This window comes from Streptopelia decaocto (genome assembly GCF_964273445.1).
Source record: "Streptopelia decaocto genome assembly, chromosome: 2".
Taxonomy (NCBI): domain Eukaryota; kingdom Metazoa; phylum Chordata; class Aves; order Columbiformes; family Columbidae; genus Streptopelia; species Streptopelia decaocto.
The window spans coordinates 11,291,678-11,308,964 of record NC_138655.1 but is presented as its reverse complement, the minus strand read 5'-3'; the positions used below and the strand labels follow the sequence as shown (position 1 = coordinate 11,308,964).

The window sequence follows — 17,287 nt, the reverse complement described above, 5'->3', positions numbered from 1 at the left end:
AAAGCTTCTGTTTGGGAAACTTCCCTTAGGAGGAATAGCAGGAAAATTTGCATATTTTAAACCTAGGGGAAAAACAAACATAAAACTACAGGTGTCAGGGCATGGTTTGATGGGATGTTGTCTTCAGCAGTGATTTTGGAGCCACGTATCTCTGCTCTCCTGGTCTTGGCTGTGCCTGTGGCTCATCATGCGGTCAAGTTGTGTAGCCACAGCCTGTATCATTAGTAGATTGGTTGGTAGACTGCCTGTATCTCCACACTGTGAGCTGCGATGAGGAGCTTCTGTTAGTACAGGAAAAGCTGAAAAGTGTCCCCAAAGTTAATTCCAAGTGAGGCTCTGCAGTTTTGTCCAGAGAACAGATGGCATGCAGGAGGGAGGAAGGAAGGCAGGGAGAGGAGAGGTGATTGAGCACCTGAAACTTGTAGGGAACATAGGAGATTTGAGACATACAGGAAGGTGGTGTGAGGGGTACAGCACCCGGTGTCCATTTCTGAGGACACGACTAGAAGGTTGAGAGAGGTTCTCCTCGCCCTCTACTCTGCCCTGGTGAGACCGCATCTGGAATATTGTGTCCAGTTCTGGGCCCCTCAGTTCCAGAAGGACAGGGAACTGCTGGAGAGAGTCCAGCGCAGGGCAACAAAGATGATGAAGGGAGTGGAGCATCTCCCTCATGAGGAAAGGCTGAGGGAGCTGGGGCTCTTTAGCTTGGAGGAGATTGAGGGGTGACCTCATTAATGTTTATAAATATGTAAAGGGTGAGTGTCACGAGGATGGAGCCAGGCTCTTCTCGGTGACAACCAGTGATAAGACAAGGGGCAATGGGTATAAACTGAAACACGGGAGGTTCCATTTAAATTTGAGAAGAAACTTCTTCACAGTGAGGGGGACAGACACTGGAACAGGCTGCCCAGGGAGGTTGTGGAGTCTTCTTCTCTGGAGACATTCAAACCCGCCTGGACACCTTCCTGTGTAACCTCATCTGGGTGTTTCTGCTGCGATGGGGCCATTGGACTAGATGATCTTTCAAGGTCCCTTCCAATCCCTAGCGTTCTGTGATTCTGTAAGAAGAAAATTGTGTACAGGGACATGCTTCTCTGGATGCTGTCTTCCAGCGCATGAGCTCCATTGTGGCTGGTAGCAGTGGGGTAGGCTGGCATTTCTCAAAGTGTACGTTCCAGCTCCTGGTGGTGGTGGTGAAGGAGAGTGAGTGATGCTGGAGCTGGCCCAAAAAGCGTTAGAAACCGCTTTGTTAGCAGCACAGCAGCCCTTCCCGAGTGGCGCTCGTTGCTGGGAGCTGCAGCCGAGTCCTGCTTCCTCCTTGGCAGAGCTGCCCGGTGTTGCCTTGGAGAGCGGCACCAAGAGAAACAAGCCCAGAGAGGGTTCAGGGCTGGGTGGCTCGTTGAAGTTCCTTCTGGCCCAGCGTTTCTGTGGTCCTTGCCTCCAGATTTTGGCATGGCCTGTGCCCCTGTCAGTCTTGCTGAGGCCGAGTGTCCCGACACCTTCTGCTGTTCTGAGTCCAAATTTCCGACATCACTGCATTACTCTTGGTTTTTCGGCTCTTGGGAGTAGTTTGGTTGACCACAAATTGGTCACTCTGTGCTGTGATGCAAAATGATGATTTCCTCCCCTGTGGCTGTTAAACCAGATACCCCTGCCGTCTGATGGTGATGTTACTCGTCTGGTGTTTGCAGCTGGTGGGAATGCTCTGGAGCCGTACAAGCCTAGATGATTCGAGCTGATACTTCTGATTAAATGCTAAATGCCTGGTCTGTTCTGCCCTACCAGCTGTAACTCCTAGGGAAACGAGGGGTTTTACTGCAAGAAGAAAGGAGGATATTCTGGTATTGGTCGGTTGATAATAAGAACACATAGCATCAAAGCTGAAATAGTGTGTGCTGGGCTCTGAAATCACAGGGGAGTATAAAAGTGCCTTGAAGAGGAAGATCATAGATAGGCAGATCTGGGTACGCCTCATCTTTTGTTGTAGGCTGCAGAGCTTTCCGCTGTGGTTTGCAGGGTTCCCTTGCCATGCTGCATCCCTGCACCGTGCAGAGCACAGCGTCTGTGCGTGCCGTCTTAGAGGATGTCGATGTGAGCCATGCTAGGAAAATCTAGGCTTCAGTTCTAGCTTAGCTGATGCTAAAATTCCCATGGAAAAAAAAGAAAAAGCTTGCTATGCTTGCTTGTGACATGCTGGCGCTCAATGTGATTGGTGTTGATCCAGGCTGCTTAAAAAATAAAAGCAGCATGGTAATTTGTCTTTAAAAGAGTACAGAGAAAGTGAAGAAGAAAACAAGCAATTTGCTATTCATTGCATTTTCAAGGCTAACAGGCTGGGGCTTACACTGGGAAGAAGTCAAATCTCCAGGCAGTTCCTACACACCACATAGTATCAAAATAACCAAATAATATCACAAGTAGTGACCACCAAATGAAGTTTGCTGGACGGTGAGCTTGTGGCAGGGCTGGCATGGCAGGGCTGCTTGGTAGCGGAGCTCCAGAGCTCCTCGGCACGGTCATTCAAGTGGTACTGGCATCTTGGGGACATGTCTTTGGGCATGCAGAAAACCCACCTTCTGCAAAATGCAGCAGGTGATTTGGGCAATGCTGAAGGTTTTGTTTTCTCAAATGCTCAGAATGGGCAGCGTGGACTTTGAGCACTGGGGGTGACCTTTTTTTTTCCCTATGTCTCCTTTCAAGTTTGTACTTCTGGAGCATGCAGAATAATGTCTCTGGGCTTGCAGTGTTCATTCCTTGGTTCTTTTCTGCTCACTTTGCTTTAGCTTCTTGCTTTACCATCTGCCCAATGGATTTTGCATGAGAGTTGCTTCTGTTATGTTTCCCACCTGTTACCTTCCTCCATTCACTGTTATTTCCTAAAAATGAGAGCAAAGGAGAATAAAGAAAGGTGGTAAAGCACTGCTTCCCTCCGTGGAGGGCACCGAGCCTGGGGATGAGGAGGTGATGGGTGGCTGGAGGGGATTCTGAGGAGGTGATGGGTGGCTGGAGAGGAGCCTGCTGGCCTTGAGATGCAGGGCAGACTCACTTACAGTGATGCTGTGGGTAGCGTGTATCTTGCTGATCGCTTGTTTCATGCATGGGCATGCTCAGTGCTAGCATCACCCTTGCCCTGCGTTTTCAGGTGTTCTCTGTGCAATAACACTTGTGTCATATTTAAAAAAAAAAAAAAAGGACTATCAGGAGATGTGAGGCTTCTGGGTTGGGTCGCTGCCTCTTCCTGACCAGCATAGGAAGGATAAAATCTTGCAGAGCTGCAGCAACTGAGTCCTGCTGCCTGCAGCCCTGCCTGCAGCTCTGCCTGCCTGCAGCCAGCCGGGGCCCTGCAGCAGCACCGGCTCCAGGTCTGTGCGCAACGTGGCTCTGCCTAATGCACCGTCGCAGCTGCCAGTCCTGCTCTGGGTGCTCACATGGGGACCTGTCTTGGGAACATCTCTGGAGGACGGGGTCGTGATGCCCCAGCATGCTGCAGTGCTTTTATTAACTAATTCCTGGGGTGGTCGTGATGAGTCTGTCTATTGAAATCTCTGGCCATGTGCAGCCAGTCCGCCCAGCTCTTGCAAGTATTGGGGTTTGTTGTTGGCTCCTCTAAGCTGTTGGTGCATTTTAGTTCCTCCCTGGTGCTCCCTGTGTTTTGATTCCCTACATCTTTAGATTTGCACCCCTATATCATAATTATCATGTTTTTTTTAGGGCTCCCACTGGTGTTGTGTGCTCTTTCTCTCTCTGATTGGACTTGGTGAAAAGCCATGTGGAAGAATCTGCTCATGCTTGGTCCAGGGGAGACCCTGTGTGTGTCCTTCCACCAGCCCATGCCTAATGGACAGATGGCCATGCTGGGGGAGAGGAGCTGGGGGTGAGTGGGTTTCCCTCTCCTCATTGCCCTCCTCCTGCACTGCAGATGGAGAAGAGCCATCACGGTTTTGCTGCTGGCCAGCCGCGGGCTGATGGCATCGGTGGTGATGGGGCACATGAACCTCAGGAAGCACTTGGAGCCACCATGGCCAAAGAGCCCTCGAGCTCTTTGGGAGAAAATGGTGGTTAAAGCAGCATGTGCTTTGATAGAGGTAAAAGAGGGGGTCTTGTGTTAACTGAGAAAAGGTTCAGTTTGGGAATGTGGAAGGGGAAAGGGGTGGTGGCAGTCTGAGACACATGTTTCGTAGCCCCCATCAGCAGGTACCAAGTAGCTTTCCCCTGATCTGCGCAGGAAAGCTGCTCAACTGGGCACAGCATCCATCCTGCTTCACCACCATCTATATCACCTCTGCCTGCTCCAAAAGTCATTCTCAGAGGCTGATCTGGAGGCATAAGGATGCCAGGAGGAGTAGGATGCAGGACCTTAGAGTGGGACTCATCTGATTACGCGCCAGGAGATGTTTATGTTGATGCTGCAGGGCGTGCTGAGCAGGTGGATACCAAACAGAATTTGTAGTTAAGTGGATCATCCATCCTCTGGTCGCTTCTGTGGAAGCATCTCTCGGGTGGGTTCAGTGGCTCACCTGGGAGGTACCCACATGGAGCATCCCCGCTACAGAGAGCTCTGCGCCGTCCTACCAGGATAGATGGTTGTGTCTGCAGGGCTGCCCTGGCTTTGCTTTCATCTGCTCATCTCCTGGCACACTTGCCTGGGGCAAGGCACTGGAACAGGCTGCCCAGAGAGATTGTGGAGTCTCCTTCTCTGGAGTCATTCAAACCCACCTGGACACATCCCTGTGTGATCTCCTCTGGTGAACCTGCTTTAGCAGGTGAGTTGGACTAGATGATCTCCAGAGGTCCCTTCCAACCCCGACCATTCTCTGATGGGTGTGTTGAAAGCAGGGAGCCTCTACTGGTGACCACTGAATGGTGACGGACCGGGCAGTGCTCTCCACCCCAGCTCCCTCTCCCCCTTGCTGCCCCCAATTTTCTATTCACCTCCCTCCAGCTCTGCAGGGGGCTGGCAGTCACCGTCCCCGTGGTGAAGCCTTGCCTCGGTGCCTTCCTCCGCTCTTGCACTCTGCTTTTCCCTCCCTCTCCGGCTGCCGGGTTGCTCTAATTGACTTTGGCTCCTGTCCCAGGAACAGCCTCTCAACACACACAAACCAGGAAGGCTAAAATAACACTTTAAAATTGTTAAATAAATAGCGATTGGGCTCTGCTAAATGGGAAACGCAGCTTAATTTGTTAAAGGTTTTTTTGTCCTCCCTCGCACGGGGGATTCGGCCGGGCGTGTGTGTATGAAGTGTTTCTTGTAGTTTGTAATCTGCATGTCGTGGCCCCAAGTGGGCAGGGAAGGGTTATATGACTCCCGGTTACTAAACACTTACAGTAAAAGTGTAGTCATCCTGAATGTCATCCAAAGAGCTTTAGTTTTTTTAATTTCTTGGGGGTTTCTTTTTGACTTTTTTCCCCTCTCTCCCGGCAGGATGCTGCTGCGTCACTTGCATTCTTCACCCCGGCCGCCTTGTTGGGAAGGCAGAAATCCTCCGAGCCAGGCGGTAACTCTTTCCAGGCTGCCAGCAGTGGTCCAGGCGTTCACATCCCGCTCGGTTCCCTCTCCAGGAGCTTTGTGCACAGGGCAAGTGCATCCCCTCTCCCCCAGCCAAGGAGCAGCGACATGCATGGGCAGAGGTGCCTGCCTTCCTGAAACCTGAAAAACACTAGTTTCTCTCTTGTGCCTTTTCAGATCTTGAGGAAAACCAGAAAAAACAGTTATTGATATGGGAGAGAGTGGGGATGGGAAGCTCCAGATAAGTGTTTGGAAAATACCCAGGAGAAAGCACTGCCAGCAAAGGCTCTGCCAAGTGGGAGCAGGGATTGACTTGGGTATCAAAATGCATGTGTCAGGGTGAGAAACACACTTCTCAGGAAGGACGTGGGGAACCGGCCGCTTCCCAGCACACATCAGGGAGGTGGTGCTGGGGCTGGTTGTCTTCTGTGCCTCGGTGCTGAACGGATCATCCTTCCCAGCTTCTGCTTTATATTCTGTCATCTCTCAGAAGATGCCGCCCTGCCCGCCTGCCTATCCAGCTGGGGGTTTGGTGCATGTCGCCCCGCTGCCCACATGCAGAACACATTAGCAGATCATTCCCAGGCAGTTCCGAAGGTATCCCGAGGCGCAGTTCATTGGAAAGCAAGATGCTCTCTGAGATAGTGCTGGAAATCGCCTCTCTTAAGCACCAAAAGGCACGCCACTAGGTAGTTTTATCAAGGGAGTGATACAGAAATCGCTGTCATTGCTGCCAGCAGTGGGGCTTTGTGCTGGGGAGGGCTGGGCAGGGGCGAGCAGCGAAGCATCCGTGGTTTGGCATCCTCACCCTGCAGAGCTGTGCACTGTGGAGCGGGTTCTGCTGCTCTTTCTAAGTCAAAAAAAAAAAAAAAAGAATAACAGTAGGTGGGTTTCTTTGTAGGTTGTTAATTGTACAGTTAACTCTCCCGTGGCTTTCAGAGGGACTGTCCCTGATGAGGACTGGTTTCCATGCCAGCTCTGCTGAGGTGCCCGGGCTCCATATAGCGGGAGCGAGCTGTGCTCCGGCCGGGTACCAGGGCTTCTGTATTGTCTGTACAGAGCTGCATGGATCCAGCTTTTTGTTTTTTTCTGGGTTACACCTTCCCCTCTGCCCTCCTTCCCTCACCTGTGGTGGGGGCGCATGGGCCACACCTGGGCTGACCTTTCTCCATCGCTCCTTGTGGCAGCACTGGGTGTTCGTGTGAGTGATGCAGGAGATGGGTCCTGCTGCTCTTTCAGGCTAATCTCCATTTTTTTTTTAAACACATGAATTATCCCAATCCACTATTCTGAATAGTAGAAACTCGTCTGTGTTTTAGGGTTCCTTCTTATTAATTAGACAAATGGGGAAAAGATAACCTTTGCTCCCTGTGGTGGGAATTACATGAGGCAAAATTTTGCATTTCCTTCTTCAGTTCCCCAGAGCTGTTCATCTAAGGATGAGTTGTGGGTCAGAGAGCGGCTTTGCCTTCTTGCCATGCTGGCTGCAAGGGCAGGCTGGCTGTCTGTCTGAATGCGTGATGAGAGCAGAGTAAAACTGCAGTCCTGGCCTGAGCGGGGATGCCCAAAATTAACTTCAAAAGGAAAGGAAGGAGTTGTTTGAATACAACCTGAAAGCCTTTAATTCTTTGTGATGGTGATAGCCTGAGCCTGGTTATCTCGAGCATCAGTGTTGCTGGAGTGGTGGAAGCAGCTGATTCTATATGGGAAGAGGAAGGTTTGTTAGAAGGTATAATAATCTCTCTTAGATGTTTTAATTTTCCCCTTTTCATCCCAAACTGTAATGCAGAGCTTCCTCCACTTTGAACGGGTCTTTTCATGTTGGCCTGCCTTTCAGATTGGGTGGATTCATGTTTCTTCAATATATAAAATGAATCTGGCAGCCTGGTGTTGTACTTCAGCCTCCCAAAGAGACACGCAAGCATAAAGCAAGAAGATTCACTGCCTACTAAAATGCTTCACTTATTAAAAAAATATAATAAAATCCTCTGTGAACATCCTGTTTGAACTGCAGTAAAACTCACCGGTCAGCAAACGGTGGATCTCCTGTTCCCATGGAGAAAGGCAGTTGCAGACTTGAGAGCTTGCTGTGGGAAAGGGGGAAAAAAAATAAATCAAAAAGATCCACTTTTGGTCTTGCAAACAAAGGCTGCCTTGGATTGCAGTCACATGTTGCGGTTCAGCTGATCTCGCTTATGCCAAAAGGGGAAAGATTTCTAGTACTTGCCTGAACCCCACTGAACTGGTTTAGAGAATTAATTAGAAGAAAATTGTTCACCTTTTTCTTTTTCCTAGCTTGTTTTCTTTTAGACCTAATTGCCCTGCATTGACTCACCAGGTCAGGGTAGTGAGGGGCAGCTGGGACAGGACCACCATCTTAATATTAATTTATGGCCACTGTGGGAATTTAACTGTGATTTAAAATTGCACCATCAGCAAATGTCTTTTGTCATTGCCCTGTTGAGGATGAAGGTGACTCTCAGGTACCCAAGTCTGGGACGCTGCTGAGGTGTGTAAATGATACCCAGTGGCTGAGTCGCCTCGAAAATAGCAAGGTAGAAGCACCTGAAAGAATATTTGGGGGTTAATAGCAACCCCCAGGCACCCCAAATGAGCTGATAAGCTGGTGTTGCTGGAAACGTCACCATGCATGTGTGTTACGGGAATAGTGTTGCCAGGTCAAGCTGCTTCCCTTGCGCACATCCCTGTGTCCACGCTCGGGGTAGATGTTCAGTATGGTTAGACATCATGTAAAATTAAACAAATTCCACTGCTTTGGCTTCACAGGTTTGGTGTTTAGGTAGGTATGTACATTACATACATTATATATGGATTTTTGGGGTAAAGCCAAACAGGTTTAGCTCTCCTCCTGGGCGGTTTTCTCATGGCTCAGGGCATCTGATCTTTACAAAGCACGGCAGGTCCCTGGGTTTCAGAGGGCGCTTTCTCTGAGGCGTACAATCTCACCAGAGCCAGGTATTGAAGTGCTTTCCAGATTTTTTCCACCTTGCCCATGTGTGTGCTGGGTCTGGCTGGGTCTGGGAGCTGCCGAGATCGCAGTCCCTGGGGATGCCGCTGCCCAGCCCAAGCTGGGCTCTTGCCTCTGCACTACCCCAAGTATCTTTACTACTGGGGGGAAAAGTCAAGTACTCATAAGACTCCCAGCCCTGCTCATTTTGAACGGGCTGGTGTTTATTCTCTCTTTATTTTTTTTTTTTTTTTTACCTGAAACATTATGAATTAGGGCTGCTGAGTTAAAAAGAAGGCATGAAAATGATTTTTTTTTTTTTTTAATTTTACAGCCAAAAAGCGTATCTCTGTTTCTTGGGTGAGGCAGAATGAAATACTTGCCACTTCCCAAGTTCCCGTACTCCCTTGTGGCATCGCGTGCTTTGTTCACAGCACCCTGTGCCGGAGATGAAAAGCTTTGGTGCCTCCTCCCTTCGGGGCAATGTGGATTTCTCCTCGGTTCTAGCAACTAGTTTTATAAATGCCTAAAAAATGAGGCTTGTACCTTATCTCTTGGGAGATCGTTGATAGATCCATTTCTCAGAAAGATATTTTATTCAGCCCTTTAATGCCATGCCACTCCCTTCATTCAGATGCCTGGAGTCTTTTATCACGTCTCCTCTTACTCATTGCTTAGCCAAGTTGGGCATATTTAGTTCTTTTAATCTTTCCTCATAACTCAACTGTCTTTAATCATCCTTCTTGATGTCAGAGCGTTTGATGCCTACTTTTACGGAAAACAAGCCTAGGTTTTTTTTTCAGGTGTGTGTGTGAATTGCTTGGGAAAGGTCCCAGGAGAGCAGCCCGAGCTCCACGGCCGGCTGCCCAGCCTCATGCCTGGATTCCTCAAAAGCTCCCTCAAACGTCTCAATGTGGGTACCAGGGAAGATTTCTGGCTCACCATCGGACCTGGCACCCTCTGGGATTAATTAACATGTTTATTTGTTGGATGTGGGCAGCAGCTCCCCACCAGGATGTTTCATGGGTTGAGTTTCCAGGGGCACATTTCTCTGGGCATCTGCAGGAGAGTGCAGGTGCCGATGATGTTTATGCAAAACAGACCCAGAAAGGTTACTGTAACCTACGTTTGCTTCCCATACCTGCCAGCAACAAGAGCAGGAGAGAGGTGAAATTTGCTTCTGTGGCCTGGTGATCAGTTGTTTTTAGATGCTTGTGCTGCAGGTCAGGGCAATATTTCTACATGCTGCCAGGGCTGGTGGCCCCATCTTGCTACTGGTATTGATGCTGTGTTTCCTGAGTAGTTCTTCTATTTTGCACCTGAAAATAGCAATTCACAACTTCTTAAATCAGTTGGAGTGTAAGGATTGCTGCTAGCTGTTACCAAGCTGAGTGCTGCGTCCCTCTAGGACAGGGTCTTCGGACTTGGCTGTCTGGAGTTGAATGCCTCCTTTCCCGCATGGAGATGTCCTGAATTCCCCACACATGCCTCCTGGAAACCTGTTATTTCAGTGGGAGTCGTTTCAGAAAGCCTAACTCGGTTTTCTTAAAATAGCCAAGCTCAGATGTTGACTCCAAGGGGTTAAGGCACCGAATCTCCAGGTTTGCTGGGTCTGGGCCATTGCTGTGCAGCTTGGGGTGGCATCCCTGACATGGACTTTGAATTACAGAGCACTTGGCAGGGAGTTAAAGGAGGGGAAAAGCCTGCCTGTCCCTCCCCCACCTCTGTTCTCTGGGAATGCTTCTCATACTCTCCCAAATTTAGCAGTGCAAATGTAGCTGGGTTAAGTAGGCCGAGTGATGAGGCTATTCTGATGGTAATAAAGGCCCCCTCACCCTGTTCTGCCTCCGGCTCCTGCTGCCACTGCACGGCTGTGTCATATGGGGCTGTGTGACAAATGGCTGTCCCCACAAGGGGTCTTGTGGCCTGAGAGGAAAGAGAGGATGGGGACCTAGATGGTGGGAGAAAACAGACTGCTGGGTCCACCGGCCAGCACGGCCCTGTGGCCTGATCAATAGCCTGATGTCCATCTGGCTGTCCTGTGCAACCCCCAGGCTGTAACGTGGGCTGTCAGCAAGGCCTGGAGGTCACCCACATGCTCTCTGTGATGCTACTGGGATGCTCATGGGGCAGGAGCTCTTGACCAGCCCTGGGTGAGCACCACAAGAAGGCCATTTCTTCATCATCCCAGGTTCCCTGGCGCTCCTGGCTGTGTTTCCTCCCATTACTCTTCAGGAGCGTTTGAGGGATTGCTTTAGAGCTGACAGTGAACATCTCTGGAGGACCTCAGCATGCTCACTTTGGTGCCCCGTCCCTGGGTCATCATGGTTGTTTATCATGGAACAAGCTGTAGTGCTTCTGATGCTTGGACATTTGCTGCTGCATCGGCCACTTGCAAGGGACTCCTATCCCCTCTCCAGTGTATATATATTTTAAAATAGAGAATATGCGTATTAAATATATATACACACATATTTAAGTAGATATATAAACATATTTAAGTAGATATACAACCTGAAGTTTGTAATTAATTGCTTTCTAGTGCAGCCTTATTTCAAAGAACCAAGGAACTGAAGCTTTTCAGTTGAAAGGACAGGACAAAGCTGGGCTTGCTGACATTTCTTTTGTTGTAATGTCATATAGGTCTCGGTTGACTGCAAAAAGGAGAGAGGAGGAGCGTATGGAAGGGAGGTCAGATGCTGCCAGGGTTTCCTGGAAAATGAGGTGAGTGGTGATGGCTTTCAGCACTCATAAGCCTGGAGGCACAAGCCCTCCTGGGGTTCTCAGCACCCTTTGGCTGAGACCTCTTCTGTTGAACCTCTAGACTTAATTTTTATTATGGGTTTCACTGTATTTTACCTCTACAGGGCTGATGGGAGGATTCTAGACTGCTGATGTGCTTGAGGTTCTCAGAAGAGATATCTTGGATGTGTTGAGGTCTGTGCATCACACAAACCTTGTTTCTGGTTGTATTTGGGCTTCGCAGCAAGAGACTTTGCTCCTCTAGATTGAGAGACCTCTGCTGCAATTACCTGCTACTGAACCAGTCTCCTTTTACAGTTGCTGGAGGGAAATGGGTGTTTTTATGAAGGGCCTGACCCTGACCTGCTGTAGGCACCTGCATGGGTTGAATCATTCCCTACAATATCTGTTTCTCCTCACTGTCAGTGGAGCTAGGATGGCTCGTTTGGATGCAGGGTCTGCAATGCCTGTCTGCACCCTGCGTAGGAGGACTGGAGTTCAGGGTTCTTACTGGTGACTTGGGTTGTCCAAACCCACTGGATGAAAGCTTGGGCCTCTCCTAAGCTGCCCTTAAATTTTCTTCAAGGTTTGGACACAGCCTAAATCTGTGAGCTACTTGTCTGAGCCTGCTCTCAGCATTTATACACCCTGGCTGGCAGCGTAAGTACGTTCCTGAAGGACAGAGTATTATCATCGAGACAATTTCAATCCAACTGGGTCATTTCATGCTGTGCTGTAGCAGTCCCAGTAGGGACCAGCAAGATCTCTCCAGCCCCAGGAGGTGCTGCACTGAGACTTGACGAGGCGTCTGGCGCTGCCCACGAACCTCTTGGGAACCAGCCCTGGAAGTGCTCCATCCTCTTGCTTTTTGAGTAATGTGGCTTGTGGCTTCTCAGCCGTGAGGAGGTTTGGAGTGATTCTTGCCCTGTCTCTCTGGGAGCCTGACACCTGTAGCAGGAACATCCATGTCCCAGTAACTCAGCTGTGGTAGAGCTGCTGGCGGGTGCGGTAATGCGAGGAGCTGAGACCTGCTGTCAGGGCTCTATTGATGAGCATCTCCCCCGAGAGCTTTTGTGCACTTTGCTGCATCTCCTGTGGGGGGGAAATTCCCTCCAGATATCTATCTTCCTTTGCTGGGCTGCATCCTCTGCTTCACCTTTTCACCACAAGCTTTTTTTGGGGGCGAGGACAGGAATGTTGTTTTCTGCGTCTGTTTGCAGAGTGCTCAGCATGTGCTGGCTCGTCCGTATTGCGGTGTGGATAAATACCAAGTAGAAAATACTAAAACTTAGGTATACAAGCTGTTGTACCTAAGCAGCTGCAACTGTAGAAGATTTTTTTTATACACTTCTGTTTTTGCTGATGCCCTGAATATGCTCCCAGAAGTGGAGCCCATTGCCCTGTGTTAGGAAAGAGGGATTGATGTTGAAGGTGCATCCTCAAGATTGTCACCTTAAATCAAGGAACAAATATAATTTGCTGCAGTACGTCACTCTTGTTTAGTTTTCAGTGGGCAAACAGAATGTGTGTGTGTGTCTTACATACAGAGTTTCTTCTGCAATGTACTGTAAGCTTTTCTGTGTTACTAGTCTTTGGAGTGTTTTCACTGCAGCCCTGGAGAGAGGAAACGCTCCCTTTTACAGTGAGGGAAACACTGTCACGTGAAGTTGTGTGGTCACTGCCCTTTGCATGAGCCCTAGTTGTGTCCCATTGGAGGACACATACATCTTCTACCTTCCTTCTATCTACCTTGGCAATCAGAAGATGTTGCAGGGACTCATGGTGCCCTTGTGTTCGATGCTTCTGCTGCTGCCTTCTCTGCTCTTAGGTCGTGCCTTGATTCTCTATGCAGAGAACAGGGATAAACTGAGTCTTTGGAGTTGTGGTGATGATCTTGTTAAGGACAAGCAATGTAACGGAGGATCCTGTTGCTGTGTCTAAGCAGGGGTGATGCTTTCTGCAGTATCAGTGGTTGCCAGCGAAGAGCCTCATTTCTACTTGGCTGCTGGCTGTCTGGCTTTTCTGCAATAAAGTTCACTCCAGCTGGCTTCCTTTCTGCATCCCTCCCTTTCTGGAAGGATCTTTGTGCCAGGCTGACACCTCAGACATCAGTGAGAGTGTTTGGGACTCAGAGAAGTGGAGCCACAGAGCCTGTGACATGGTGCTGGGCTCTCCGCTCTCCTTGGGTTTGGTTTGCTGGGATGCTTTGGGATTCTGGGACGTGTTAAGCAGGAGAATGTGTTCATCTCCATCTTGACCAAAATAAAATGACCATCCTGCCTGAAGCGAGGAGGGCTTTGCAAGTCTCAGTGAAACCAGCTAAATATTCAGAAAGAGTGTGAAATGGGGGTGGGTGGAGAAGGTGTTTTATTCGCAGCTAAAAGCAGGTGTTCAGTCAACTGGGAGTTGCCCTACAGGCAGAGAATAAGGATGCAAATGACCTGTGAAACATAAAAGGAACCATCTGAATGCCCCTTTCTGCCACTAACAAAGTTTACCTCCACCCTGGGTAATTTGCATGACTCAAGTTGATCAGCCCTGAGAAAAGGCAGTTGGGTCCAACATGATGAGGTGACTCTGTCAAGCCTAAGGATCTTGCAGAGAGGCAAAAACGGGGCAAAGCCCCGAGGCCAGGCCAGGAGATATGTTCGCTAAATAAACATGGAAAGGTGGGCTGGGTCATAGGGTGAGCAGGGTACTGAGGCATGGGCAGCATTTTTGGCAGTGAGGATTGGCTAAGGGTGACCAGCTGGCACTTGTGATATCCCTGCAATGAAGCTTCCTCCAGGTTTCGCTGTGGTTCAGCTAAATCAGCGCTGATCACTGGTATAGGATGGTGTATAACAGCTTAAAACATTCTTTGATCAATGCCATCTGACGAGTGCTGGGTGAGCAGAGCTTGTTGAGCTGCTGCCCGTTAGACTGTTGTGAGTGTGACATTAGACCGGTTAGTTTAAACCTGCCTAGAAGGGCTTTTAGGCTGTGCTTTGCCTCATGTTTGATGCGGTAGCAGTACAGGAATCCAGCCAGTTGCTGCAGCTCAAGGGGTGACTGGTTAAGCAGTGGCATCCCTTAGATCAAAACTGCTGTGGATTTAGGAGCCGTCTTGCCCAGCGTGGCGATGCTGAGTGCTCTGGGGAGCTGTCCTGAGCTGTTGCTCTTCGGGCCCTGCCCCGGGATTAATTTTACACCCAGCCTGGGCTTAGCATCCAGTGGGGCCTTTTGATGAAGCCTTTTTTTTTTGCTGTGATTTGGACCTGCACATGTGTCCCATCAGGTGTTGTCAGCTCAGCCATGGTCACAGATGGTCAGTCCACCCCATCTCTCGCCTGTGTTATCCTGCAGTGTGACAGGTCCCACTTCAGTTCATTGATAGTTTCACTAATTTTCCTGATTTTAATGAGTGCTCCCACAGCCTCCCCTCCGCCAAAGCCGAGACACTGATTATTTCACCATGAGCATCTAATGCTTATCCGTTTCCTAGGCTGCTCCTCCCACTTTCTGATTTCACTTATTATGTGCAGGATGTGATGATAAAAATCTGTTTGAGCTGTCTCGTCTTTCAGGGATTTTTACTTCTTCACAGCAGCTGTGTGGAGTGCTGAGTGTGTGCGTGGCTGCAGGGATGGGGAGGTGGGGAGGGAGCCCCATGCTCTCTGCAGGTTCCATCCTCATCATGTGAGCACTCAGACGTTTCATCCAAGGTTTGGAGACGTTACATCCTCTCAGAGCCATTGGAATAAATCTGGAAAAAATAAATGGTGACGTTGCTCAGGCCCGTCTTCCCTCAGCTCATGCAGCAGCTCCCAGCATCATCTGGGCCAGCCAGCGACTTGCAGTGGCCAGTGTTTACATGTGTCCATGCCTAGAGAGAGCTCGGCATCGGTACAGACTTGTACAGTCGCCTTTCTGAATCACATTGTCTGTACGGCCATGTGGGTCTTGTGTGTTCGTGGGGGGTGTGCAGTAGCAAACTGAATATATTTAGTTGAAGCAGGTGTTTTCTGGCTTTTTTTTTTTCAGGTTTTGCATCAATGGGTTGTTCAGTTCTGCTGTTTCCTATTTAAGTTAACGGCGTCTATGGATGGTTAAATTACACGCAAGTAAAAAGCTTATCTCAGAGGTGGTTTGTGTCATCTCTATGTTTTTCTTCAGTGTCTCCTCAACTCCCCACACCTTTGCCTTCCTCCCCATGCACAGAGCTGCCCTGGCCTTATTGTCTCCCTGGGGTGTGCACCGTGTTTCCTGGGCACCTTGGTGATTTAACAAGGGGAGTTGAGGAAGATCATCCAGACATGGTCTGCAGTGGAGACTTGGGGGGGAGGCAGGGAAGTCCCAGGGGAGCAACCTGGCCATCAACATCTCCTACAACATAGCAGGACCCAAGGGAAAACCGCCGACGTGGTGTCTGGGAGGCACCACGTGAGGTCTCTGGTGCCACCAGCGTCAGGAGGAGGGCACCCTCCAGGGGTGGAGATGTCCCCATCTCTCCAGGCTGACCACTTTCAACACTGTGCCACCTTGCTCACAGGAAAGCTTTCCCCAGTGTCCTACACGATCCTCCCAGGCCACAACTTGTGGATGTGGCCCTTTGTTATATAGCCTGCTGTCTTGGTTGTGATGGGGCGGGTGTTCAGGGGTTTGGAAGGAGGCAGGGATAGGTCTCTGGGCCACTTGTAGGCAACAAGTGATGGCACAGGTGGGCAGCGGATGCATCTGCAGCATGTCCTGGAGAGACATCTCCTTTGGGAGATGTTGCCCTTGTGTGGATGTTTTTCCTTAATAAATTTGACCCCTTTGCAGAAAACTGTGTTCATTTTCTGAATTAGTAAGTTGCATATTGAAAACCGGTATGGAGTAAAGGGGGCCAAGAAGGATTAATTAAACCTGGGGTGTATTTTGCTAGCCTCTAAGTGCTCTGGGGGTAATGTGTCTTAACGATAGTCCTGAGTCATAACTGCCTGCTGTATTGCAACCTGCAGCCAGATCACTCTTGGCTTGGAGAAGGTGGCACAATGGCTGGAGCCAAGAAGCTTGATGGTCCACATTGATGGGGCTGGTGGGTGCATGGTGCCAATGCACCTTCATGGAATGGGCGACTGAAAACAGGGCAGTGAAACACATGAACCAAACTGCTGAATGGTTGTGTGTGTTAGGCTTGGATTTTTTTCTTTCTTTTGTTCAAGCTTGTTTGCCTGAACTTGTCAACGGGATTCCCAAAACAAGAGGATGTGAGAGATCTTTAACAGCAGTAGATGGAGCAAAGAGTCACTTTTGTGAGAGGGTTTTATTGCTCCAAGCAGACATGCTGGGAGCTGCTGACTTGGAATGACATAGGTGGTGGTTTTCCATCTTGTCATTCCTGGTGATCATGACAGGGAGAGCTGATGGTCCTGCAAATTGGCCGTGTGTGGTGACATGCCAGCAATACCTCCTTACTGGGTTGCATCCTTCCATGAGAAGACATCAGAGATACATTGTGATGAGGATTAACTCAGTAGGCCTTACCTTATAGATAATGCTTTACAAATTATCTTTTCATGGGAATATTTCCTATGCGGGCATAGTCTCAAAGAGCAGAAATTTGATGGTTATGGCTGTTTTATGTTACTCACTCTCAAATGCATTGGTATTTTGGATAAACAGCAGAAACTGGAACCTTTTGCCTGTGCTTTTGCCTGTGGGGATGCCCCTGGTGCGGGCCGGGCTGCCGGACAGGTGAGCAGAACCAGGTGGGAATGGGGCAGAATGGGCGTTCCTCACATCAGACCGCTGTGAAGTCACGTACCATGTAGGTTATCTGGGGAGAGATGTTTGGGGGGGATGGGGGGAAATGGGCTGTTGTGCCAAATTGAATTTTCATATTTCTGTAACAGTTAAGCTAATAAAATTTAAAAATCTTGATGCTTTGGACGTTTAATTTCTGTGTGTTTTCTGAGAGCACAAATGAAGGCTTTTAAAGTAGTTTCATTTCCAAAAGGTTGAAGAGCTCAATCTTGAACATGGAACATCCCAGTCCTAGTGTCAGTACATACTGGTGTGTGACCTTGGTCAGGTCGCACAGCTGGACC

At 49.3% G+C, this 17,287-nt stretch overlaps 1 long non-coding RNA gene across 3 annotated transcripts in view; it reads left to right on the top strand.

Annotated features, from left to right (window-relative positions):
- The window catches only part of LOC309437070, a 73,302-nt gene extending 56,244 nt beyond the window's left edge, over positions 1–17,058 (top strand). The window contains exons 4-5 of one of the 3 annotated variants that reach the window (XR_014183482.1): positions 11,118–11,198; positions 11,342–17,058. This is a non-coding gene — a long non-coding RNA (uncharacterized lncRNA). Of the gene's footprint in view, positions 1–5,422; positions 7,404–11,117; positions 11,199–11,341 lie in introns of those variants that run through there. The other 2 variants (XR_014183483.1, XR_014183484.1) reach the window with 2 other exon arrangements.
- Positions 17,059–17,287: the final 229 nt, after the last annotated feature.